The sequence below is a fragment of the Panthera pardus genome, unplaced genomic scaffold (assembly GCF_024362965.1).
Source record: "Panthera pardus isolate Hobbes unplaced genomic scaffold, ASM2436296v1 HiC_scaffold_17, whole genome shotgun sequence".
NCBI classification, from domain to species: domain Eukaryota; kingdom Metazoa; phylum Chordata; class Mammalia; order Carnivora; family Felidae; genus Panthera; species Panthera pardus.
In genome coordinates, this window is record NW_026526732.1 from 123,407,724 (window position 1) to 123,418,870 (window position 11,147).

Sequence of the window (11,147 nt, forward strand, 5' to 3'; positions counted from 1 at the left end):
CGCAAATGACTCAGCAGCAGGTGTGGTCACCATTGGGGCGGATCTCCAATGCTGGAGATGCAAGGAGAGCCAGAGGAAAATAAAGAGCCCCCGAGATAACGTTCACGAGAAGCATCCACACAGCCCTGGGCACACAGTTGGCACTCAGTAAGTGATGGCTTTCCTTCCTTTCCTGTTTCTTTCATCTCCCTGTTTCTCTGAAATTGAATGTCAGTGAGCCATCCCTGTTTTACCTTGTAGCTCCGCTGTGCACACAAAATCTTTTCTGGTCTCATGGGCACAACAGAGCCCAGCAGCTAGGAGGGAAAGCAGTTAAAATGCAGATCAGAGTTTCCCCCCCTTTTTTTTAAATGCATATTTTAAATCAACCAACCAGAGGCACAGATCACGTTAGAATCTAATCAAGCACAGATAATGCAAAGTTATAAAACCATATCCTACTTCTTCTTCATTCAGCATTTTAGGAGCCCTCTGCTCAGGAAGGGGGTGGGCTCTCAGCCGTCGGGGTGGGGGGAAAGGAAGTCAAGTTCAGTGCTCCGATTCTGCCTCCTTCCCCTTTCCCCTTCCTTGTTCTATTCCCTCAAGCCTTTTACCCTGCAACTCTGGGCCCAGAACCACCGTCCATCCTTTCCCAGCCCCAATTTTCTCTCAAGAAGGATCTGAAACTCATTTACATTAAAATACAAATGTGGATTGCAGCTTAAACACTACCCCAAGATTTGCCTTTACTTTAAAATCCCCGGCAACATTTCACACCAACCCCAGAAGGGAGCAGAGAGGCTCCCTTAGCAGGCTCCCTAACCTGGCTGGTGGGCATTTTCCAGAAGGATTCATCCTGGAATTCCTGAAATGTCACTCCTTGGGCTGTCAATTAATGAGCAGAGCTTAAAGAAAGCTCCAAAGGCTTAGGGAGAGCTGTTTCCTTTCCTTTGAGTGGAAAGATGCAGCCCCACATGGTGATTCCAACTGCCGTTGAATTTAAAATCACGCGAAGCATTTGTGTATTGACAACCGGATGCCCTTGGATCTCTCTTTCAGGAGGTCTGGGTTGAAACCCTGGAAACTGATTTTGGCAGCCAGCATTGTGGGGTTGTGGAGAGGATTAAATGAGGGTATTCAAAATTTTCAAAAGTGGGGGATCCTGGGTAGCTTAGTTGGTTAAGCATCCGACTCTTGATTTTGGCTCAGGTCATGGTCCCAGAGTCCTGGGATGAAGCCTCTCATGGGGCTCCTCACTGAGCACGGAGTCTGCTTAAAATTCTCTGTCTGTCGATTCCTTGAAAAAAATAAAATCTTAAAACAAAATTCCCTAGCTAAGCTGAAGTCCGCAGTGGTAATTGTAGTGCGATTGGCCAGTGTTCCTGAATCATGGGTTCATCGCCGCGGTTTTCAGAAACACAACAGGAGCTTTCCTCAGTTCGCACTTTGTGAGTAAATACTGAATAAAGTAATTTTTAATTCAAAAAAAATTCTCTCTCTGTCTCCCTCTGTCCTCTCCCCCGCTCGTGCACTTTCTCTCTCTCTCTAATAAATGAAATGAAATGAAATGAAATGAAATGAAATGATGAAATGAAATAATAAAAAAAATGAGGATATTATTAGTGAGAAAGTTGTAGCCTCTGAGCCTGGCTTATGAGAGTTGGGTATTATTTGAATTTCTCATCTCACTTCTTGTAGCCTCTTTTGGAAGCGTGAGTCTGACTTCCCCTGTTCACACTCTCCTTATGTCAATTGCAGACATCTCGGAAGAGCTGCTCTTTCCTCTCTGAGCTACTTTACATGTTGCTAAGCGAGTCCTCTTTCTAAAGCACAGTTCTGAGCATGCCCCGGGGATCCACGCTGCCCCTGACCCATGGGCATACTCAACAACCCCATTTTTTTTTTTTTTTTTTTTTGTAAGTAAGGTCTACCAGAAAGGAGAAACGTTATAGGTTGTCAGCTATTAGGAGTGGCTGGGATGAATTTGTGGAGGAATGAATTGGGAAGATTTGCTGATTTTTTGAAAGTGTGTACAGAAGGGGCACAAAGTTATTAATTTATTCTCTTTTATACAGTTTTGTAAGAAAAATTGTGGGTTTGGTATAGATGTAAGTCATTGATGTTTTAGAGAGGAGATGTGCCTCTTTCAGAGAGAACATGTGCCTCCTATAGCCTCTTAGGAAATGCTTAAAACTTTTTGGAGGACGTACTTAAAATTACATGAGACAGTTCAGTACGTGAAGACAAAGGAACTACCGTGAGGACAGAGTACAACTTGGAGACAGGCTTTGACATGAGGCATAAAAGGACAGCAAGACATGCTGAGTGAAATAAGGCAGTCCCAAAAGACAAATAGTGCTTGATTCCACTTAGATACCTAGAGGGGCAAGTTCATGGAAACAGAAGGTAGGGGCTAGGGAGAGAGGGATATGGGGAGTCCTTCAGTGGGTATAGAGTTTCAGTTTTGCTAGATAGAAAAGTTTCGGTAATTGGTTGCACGACAGTGTTGCACGGTAATCGGTTGCATTGGTTGCACGGTAGCAAGAGTTATCTTGTAGTCCCACATTTAAAATGAAATGCGAACTCTTCGGGACATCTTTTATAGCCCCTACATGCCCCTGTTCATCTTTCTGACCCCATCTCCTATGATTTCCCCCTGCTTACTAGGCTCTAGTCACACTGATCTGGTAGATTCTCCTGCCTCACTGTTCATTCACCCCTGACTCAAGGCCACCATCGTGCTGTTCGTTCTGCCCAGAATGCTCTTCCCCCAGATGGCCTGCGGAACGGGTTCCACTGCATGGTTAGTTCTGTGCTTAGCAACTACTTCCCACTAGAGCAGTCCCCTGAGGCTCCATCACATTAACCCTTATTATTATTATTATTTACAACACTTCTACAATCTAAAATTACCTTATTTATTTGTTTTCTTACTACTACCTGTCTAACCTCTCCGGGATGTAAGCTCCCTGAAGACAAGACCCTGGTTGCCCAGTTCGCTGTTCATTCCTTATGTCTGTTGCCTGGATGGATTTGACACATGGTTGACTTAGCATCTTGCACCCCCGATACTCAAATGACAAATGCTCAAGCATTGTCACCCTGATGTTCAAATCCTTCCACGGTCTACATCCTTCTTAGGACGAAGAACACTCTCCTTGGTTCGCAAGTGAACAATCTCCATGGTTTTGCCTTAATCTCTTTGCTAACCTATGTTCATACAGCTCCCTTATTATTATAGCATTTAACACATTAGATTGAAATGATCTGCACGGGTTTCTGTCTCTTAACCTTTAAATTGTTTTTAACGTTTCTTTATTTTTGAGAGAGAGACAGAGACAGACAGAGTGCGAGTGGGGGAGGGGCAGAGAGAGAGGGAGACGCAATCTGAAGCAGGCTCCAGGCTCTGAGCTGTCAGCACAGAGCCCAACATTGGGCCTGAACCCACAACCATGAGATCATGACCTGAGCCAAAGTTGGACGCTTAACTGACTGAGCCACCCGGGCACCCCTCTGTCTCCTCACCTTTAAACCTCAAAGCGAGGTTTGTGGACTGGTATCATTGGTATCATCTGGGAGGTTTTTTTAGAACTACGGAATCTGAAGCCTAGCATTAGACCAACTAAATCACTATCTGCATTTTAATAAGATCCTCAGGTGAATCAGGTGCACACTGGGCTATCCACATACCTCATAATTGCCAGAGGAATAATATCAATCCAGGTAGTCAGTAAACTGATGTGCATCAGCTAAACTACTCACCACTCCCACTGGGATCTCTCACAGATATCTTGACTGATGTCCAAAGTCTAAAAACTCAACAAATAATATTCCCCCAAAAGCCACGATTCTCCTCCAGTGTTTTCAGTCTTGGGAAATAAAAAAATATATATTGTCTTACACCAGTTTATGAGCTAGTCAAAGGTTTTATTATTCTGTTTTGGAAGTGGGGGGCGTAAGAGCACCGGGTGGAGGTGGGCAGAGAGAGAATAGGTTTAATTTTCCCGGGAGAAGACAAGGGATACATGCCAAGAGGTGGGTGGATATAGGAGTTTGGAACTCAGGAGGGATATCAGGAGCCAACACACAATAGCCGAAAATGTTGATTCATAAGGGTTTACCGACCAGTGATCCTACCACATGCCCCAAGTCATTCATTTTTCAAGATGACTATCCCACACCCTACCCTTTCTCTTTAAACATCCAACACCTCCCCTCTAGACTTCAGTCTTAGTTGATGACCTTATTTCCTATTTCACAGAGCAAATAGAAGCAGTCAGAGGGGTCCCGCATCCACTCACACCCCATACCAGTAGTCTTCCAGTCTTCATGAGAAGCTGTTCTGTATGACTTTGTCAAATTAACATTAGTTACTGTGGAACACAGGGTGCAGGATGGTGAGCCAAGGTTCGATAAAAGACCACGGGAGACAATGAAGTGGAGAGATTTATGACTCATTGGTCTTGGGGGAAGCACATGGCAGGGAGGTCAAGGCGGAGAGAGTGACAGAACCTGGGGTCTGGGATGGAGTGCTTTGGGGTTGTCAAGCAGAGGAGAGATTGGCTAGTTCAGACCAAACTGAATAGGGTTTTGTAAGTTCCGGGGGGTCTTATCTAAGGAGCTCGCAAGAGGAAGGCCCTGGGAGGTGGGGGAGACTCGATCACAAGGGCTACTGGGGAAGTCATAGCAGGAACTTGCATTCACTTGTGACTCTGCGGGCTGCTATCTAGGGTATGTGCTTGCATGAGGGGCTAGTGTCAGTTCAAGGCCCATACTGGCTGCCTGGCCAATCAAAATGAATGCCAAGGGGCACCTGGCTGGCTTAGTCAGTAAGGCACGTGACTCTTGATCTCAGGGTCATGAGTTCAAGCTCTGCATACAACTTACTTAACAACAACAACAACAACAACAACAACAACAATGATTTTTGAGGCGGTAATACTGTGGAGCAGCTGAGCTAACCCCCTGATGGAAGCCAGCTTCTTTTCCTGTACCCTAGTTCCCATCCCTTTATCCTTCTCAAAGACCTCGTTCCAACAGTTCACTCCCTTCTTTCCTGTCTCATAAAATTTTCCCTATTAGAGTTTTGATGATCATTCAAGTGTATCAAAGCTCCTATCTTAAAAACAAAAGGGAGCCTCCCTTGACTCTGGTTCCTCCTTCCAATCTCACCCCATTCTTTTGCTTTGCAGCAGAGCCCCTTGAAGGAATCGTCTATATAACTGCCTCCAACTTCTCTTCCTGTTCTCTTTTGCACTCACAACCCAACCAAAACTGCTTTGTCAAGGTCACTGATGACTTCCACATCACCAAATCCATTGGGTAGTTCTCAGTCCCCATTACACTTCTGCTAACAGCAGCTGACACCCTTGTCCCCTCCCCCTGGACACTCTTCACTCACCTTCCAGGACACCACACACTGGTGGTGGTCCTCGCTTCTTGGGCCACCCCTTCTCAGTCTCCTTTGTTGGTTTCCCTCCTCCCCCGACCTCCTCTCTCCATACTTCACGTTGGTGTGTCCAATGCTCAGGCCTCAGTTTTCTTCCTTTTTCCATGGTGATCTCATCCAGCACCAGTGCTTAAATATCATCTACATGCTGATGACCCCCCAGGTTCTGTCACCAGCCCAGAGCTCTCCCTGGACCTCCACATTTGTATATCTGACCTTTGTCAACAGTTGCACTACGAGCTTCCAGTCTAACTCTTCATCTCCATCCCCCAGTCTTCCTCATTTCTGAAAATAATAACTCCTTCTTCTTGCCAGACCCAAAATCTTTGGGTCTAACCTTGATTTCTTTCCTTCTCTCCCCACATCCAACAGGAAATCCTATTAGCCTCACCTCAGAGTGGAACCAAAATTCATCCATTTCTCGCCACTGCATTGCTGTCATCTATGGCCAACCCCGCATCATCTCTAGTCTTGAGATGCCTCCTAACAGTTGCCTCTTAACAGAACTCCCTGCCTTTACTCCGGCTTCCTAGGTCTCTTCTCAACACAGCAGTCAGAGTGAGCCTCTAAGAGCGTAAGTTGGATTATAACGCTTCTATCTTAGAAACCAGCCTTGACTCCCAAAGACCTAAGACCGACCATAAGGACCTCCCTGACTTTCCCCTGCCGCCCCCTGGTTCTTTCCCTTTCCCTGGGACCACTTCATTCTGACTATATGAGGATTTCTTGAAAATTCCAAGCACAATCCCACCCCGGGGCATTTGTGCTCTTTGTTTCTTCTGCCAAGGTTCATGGTTGGGTCACCCACTCCTATGAGGTCTCTGTGTAAATGTGTTATCAAAGAGGCATTCTTAGTTACCCTAAAGGACGTTGTCCTGACTTCAGATCTACCCCGTTCTACTTACCCAGCATGACGTTCTCCCCAGCACTCACTCCATCTAACATAGGAGATGTTTATTTATTCATTGTCTCTTTACTAGAATGTAAATTCATAAAGGCAGGGATTGATCTGTTTTATTTGTTGCTTTATCTCCAGCCAAAAGAACAGTGCCCAGCATATAGTATGCATTCAATCTATACTTGTTGAACAAATGATTGAATAACAGATTAAAGAAATATGTACTGAACATCTAATATGTGCCATGAATATACAAGTAGAAATGGAAAATATAGGAAAGGATGAAGTCTTGCCTCTGACAGATGAGATCGCAACAGAGGAGGAGAACACCGTTCTGGGGCAGGCAGCAAAGAGGACCCTATAAGGCAGCAGGGGAAGGAACAGCTAGAGAGATAAGAGGTAAAACCAAGGGAAAGTTGTCACAGAATGCAGGAAAAACAAGAGTTCACAAAGGGAACTGTCAAGAGGAACAATGGGGCAGAAAGAGAGGAAAATGGAAAGGGCCCGTTGCATGTAGCAAGAACCTCAGTGATTCCTAGCAGGTGTGAAAGCCTCTGTACACACTCAGATCACAGTGCTTATGGATCAGAATACAAGCCAACAATCACCCAGCAATTTAGACTGCAGGCAGCCTAGGAGCTTTGATGAAGGGATTCCTATGGGCCAGCCATGGTGCTAGATACTCTGCGTATCCTAATATATTTGATGCTCACAGCAACCCAGTGAGATACAGATGATTTCCCGTTTTACATATGCAGAAATTGAGGCTCCGAGAGCTTCAACTAACCTGAGATCTTGCCACTACTACGTAGCGATGCAGATACTGAAACGTGGTTCTTTTAGACTCCATGCGAAAAATGCGTACATGGAGAGTGTTTTGCCTGTCCTTCTGGGTCATCTGAAGTCCCACACGGAGGCAGACCTGTTGGTTTCCGATAACTAATCCCTTCCTCCTGCTGACAGAGATTGCATTTGGGGCAGCGGGCTGCTGTGTGCTTCAGGAAAGACTGAGTCCCTTCCTAACCAGGTTTTGCTGGTCTAGGGTAATTATGACCATTTCTTTTGCCTTGCTGTTGATTGGCTTAGACACGATTCTGCCTCTTAAGACTTGAATGTATTTCTGCTGGGGAACGGGGGAGAGGGAAGATCGGCCTTCTAGGAAAAGGATCATCCTCAAAAAGAGGCAGAGACTCAAAGTGGGAGTGTCTTTATTTTGGCTTTATTTATTTTTTTATTTGCATTTGGACGTGGTTGAGAATACAACTGCTTAGAGCTACTGCAGACACTTGTAATCACGAGGGGACCAAAAACCTGGGAACAAAGCTGACACGAGGCTTTTATTGATCTACTGAATTAACCAGCCTCTACTTCCAGACTTCTTGTTTGGTGAGGCAACGAATAACTTGTTGCCCAAACCTTTATAGATTCTATGTTTGTGTTATTTGTAGCCAAAGTGTTCAATATACACAATACGCTACCTACGTTTTTACCCACTAGTTTCTTCCCAGCTCCAACACAGTGGTAGCAGCTCAGAAACGATGTTTTGATTGACTGCCTAAAGAATGTTCTGTATTTCAGAGTAAAAAAAAAAAAAAATGAATGAATTCAATGTATTATTATAGCGTGCGGAAAGTTAAGACAGCAACATGCCATCGGCATTCTCTCTAAAAGCACGAGAAGAGGAGAAAAATACCATACCACAAAGAAAAAACCCTGGTTGCCATGTTATACGGTAACACCTCAATACTCCGACACCAGGGAAAAAGCATTTATGCTAAGACCCTGTCTGTCAGATGGCCTTTTCCTCCCATGTAATTAATTGAAATTTGAAATCAACTCTTGTCCCTGGTCACCGTGGTCCAGACCCAAAACAGCCCAGATTGTATTCTCAGTCAGGAGGTGGCTGCGTTTGAGATTTGTGTTGGCATCGCTGAGCTGTGACCACAGCACACGTTTTTGTGGGGAATATCAGATGAAACTTCTAGAGCAACATTCTTCCGTTAGGAAGGGGGTGGGTGGTGGCGGCAGGGTTCGGCATGCCCAAGAGAGCTTTTCTCCTCCTGAAACTTGTTCAGACTCATTCTTTCCAGGTTATTGAGACCACTTTTCCCCTTTCAGAGCAAATGTAGCCGGAGAAACAAATGGGTACAAAATTCAGAAACAGCAGAGTCCCCTTTCCAAAGCCGTATTTCATAAGACCCCGTGTGATTTGTGGGAGCAACTTGAGGTCCCAGTAACTGATAAAAATGATATAATTTTAGAACTTTCAGAAGCCCGTGTGGCCTCTTTGTTCAAGATCAGCAATTAGAGCCCTCAAGTACTGAAAGTAGTTACCTAAACCTTTTCAAAATGTTCGTCTTCGATAATAGTTCTGGACACCACTCTCCTCCTCTCGTTTTTCCCTGGCTTACACTCTTTCATTCAGCTAGATTATTCTAGTTGTAGTTCCAAGATATGGTTCAATTGCAGCGTATGATGGAGGGATGTAGGGGTTCACTGGGAAGACATTTTAGCATTTGGAGAAGAATCTCTTTGCACTACTTGCTTGTGGCTCTATTCTGAGGCAGGTAACCTACGTGATTCCTTGCATGCAGATTGTGGTAACTGACCTTCTGATTCTGGCTGATGGAACCAGGAAGTGTTTGTTATTTTTGAAGACAGCCACCCCTCAACTGGCTGGCAGCCAATGAGATAACCCAGTGGGAACCCCCTATCGGACAGAGGTATCCTGTGCCCTGTAGTGACCAACAGGCTCTTTCGGATCCTTTCCTTTAAGGAACTTGAAGGTGACACACAGACAGAAAACTACAAGTGACAGAAGGGTACAGAAACCAAGAGACCCATGGAAAGGAGGCAGTGGGCAGAAGCCATGATGAGTCAGCAGAAACTAGGAAGCAAAGCAGTAAAGGAAGTCCATTGGAGGGAGCTAGAAAGGATCCAAGAAATGTGAAGAGTGGCAGCAGAAACAGGCAGTGGCTTTGTTGATGTCAACGTGGTGTCATGTTGATTTGAGAGAAATCAACAAGATCATGGCACCTATAGACTGAGAATGAAGTGCCAGCCCCTGAGAAGCTTGGTCTTACATTCATTCAAATTCTTTGTAGTTCTTCCCTCCACCTTTCATCACTAATATCCATTAGCTGAGACTCTAACTGCATCAGAGTCTTGCACTCTGAAAGAGTTTAATAGATCCGATAATTACCAGCTTTGTGACCCCTGGTAACTCACTTAACTTCCATGCACTTTGCTTGTTTTAGTTCTATACACTGTAGGTAGAATAATGGCTCCAAACACATCCATGTCTTAATTCTAGGAGCCTGTAAATATGTTACTTTATACGGCAAAAGGGATTTTGCAGATATTATTGTCAGTGACCTTGAGATGAGCTTCTACATTATCCATAAGAGTCCAATCTAATCACACGGACCCTGCAAATCAGAGAAGAAACATCCCAGCTGCGGTCAAGGGAGATGGGATTAGAAAAGAGTGGTCATGGAGATTCAATATTGCTGGCTTTGAAGGTGGAGGGAGAGGACACGAGCCAAGGAATGTGGGAGGCCTCCAGAAGCTGTAAAAAGTTAGGAAACAGATTCTCACATAAAGCCTCCCGAAGAATGCAACCCTATAAGCACGCTGTCTTTAGCCCAATAAGACTGGTGTTGGGCTTCTAACCTAGAGAACGATGAGATAATGAATGTGTTTTCACTTAAGCCGTTAAGTCTGTGGTGATTTGTGACAGCAACAATAGGAAATTAATGTACTATAATATCACACTACACATACACAAGAAAACATTTAAAACAGTATACACTACAATGTAACATTGGTTATGTCACCTTTTTTAATTACTTATTTTTTCAGCCTTCAGCAATGAGTGTATGTTACTTGTGTAATAAAGAGATAATGGAAATATTAAAGAAGAAGTAATATAAACAAATTAGCTTCTAAGGCTCGGCCCAAGTGTGATATCGTATGAACGACCCAGGAGATGGCTTAATTGTCAACCTATATCTTGCTTTTTTTCTTGGGTGCTATCCCCAGGTCTCAATTCCTCCACAAAGGACCACCAATTTCCAGTCACTCTGGATGTTTTTCATTTCACTTCCATGTTTCGGGTACGCTTGTTTGTATTTCACTACCTAACGGTATCGGTGTGTTTCTACACTTTGGTTCTATGTACCTTCGGAGATATTTAACTATTTGGTAAATAACAAATCCAACAAAGATTTATGGAGGGTACTTTGTGTAGGCATGGGGTCATTTAGATGATGCATATGAGTCCTCATGAGGCCTGATAGGGTGCTTTGGGACAGATCTCAAGATCACGTTGCCAGAGCTCAAAATCTACTGATGAAATTTAAAAAGAACATTTTAGAGACCTTGTGGCCCAAAGAAGACTTGCCTACCTTCACAAGTCAGTCTCGCCTAAAGTCTAAAGCCCTTAGGGTTCATTCATCGTCCACCCAATGTCAACAGCAGAGGGCTACTAATTGACACTAGAGTTATTGACACTGGTGAGAAGCATAGCAAATAAGACAGTGAGACTCCTTAGAAGGTACTTGTAAACCACTAAAGCTTAAGAACGTGGCTGTGGTGAGTTAAAAATGTAGAACATGCCTGTAATACCAGTTCTCACTTGAGCAAGAATTTGCTAGTTCTTATCACAGCCAACCATCTTCAGGGCTTTGAATGACCCTAAACTTCATTTGGCATTTGGACAGGACAATAGGTACTTTGCATGACCTGATTAGAGAATAATGCAGGGCTGTTTCCCACTAGGTCACTTTGATCCAAGGCTGAGCCAAATTCCCCGGACCTCTC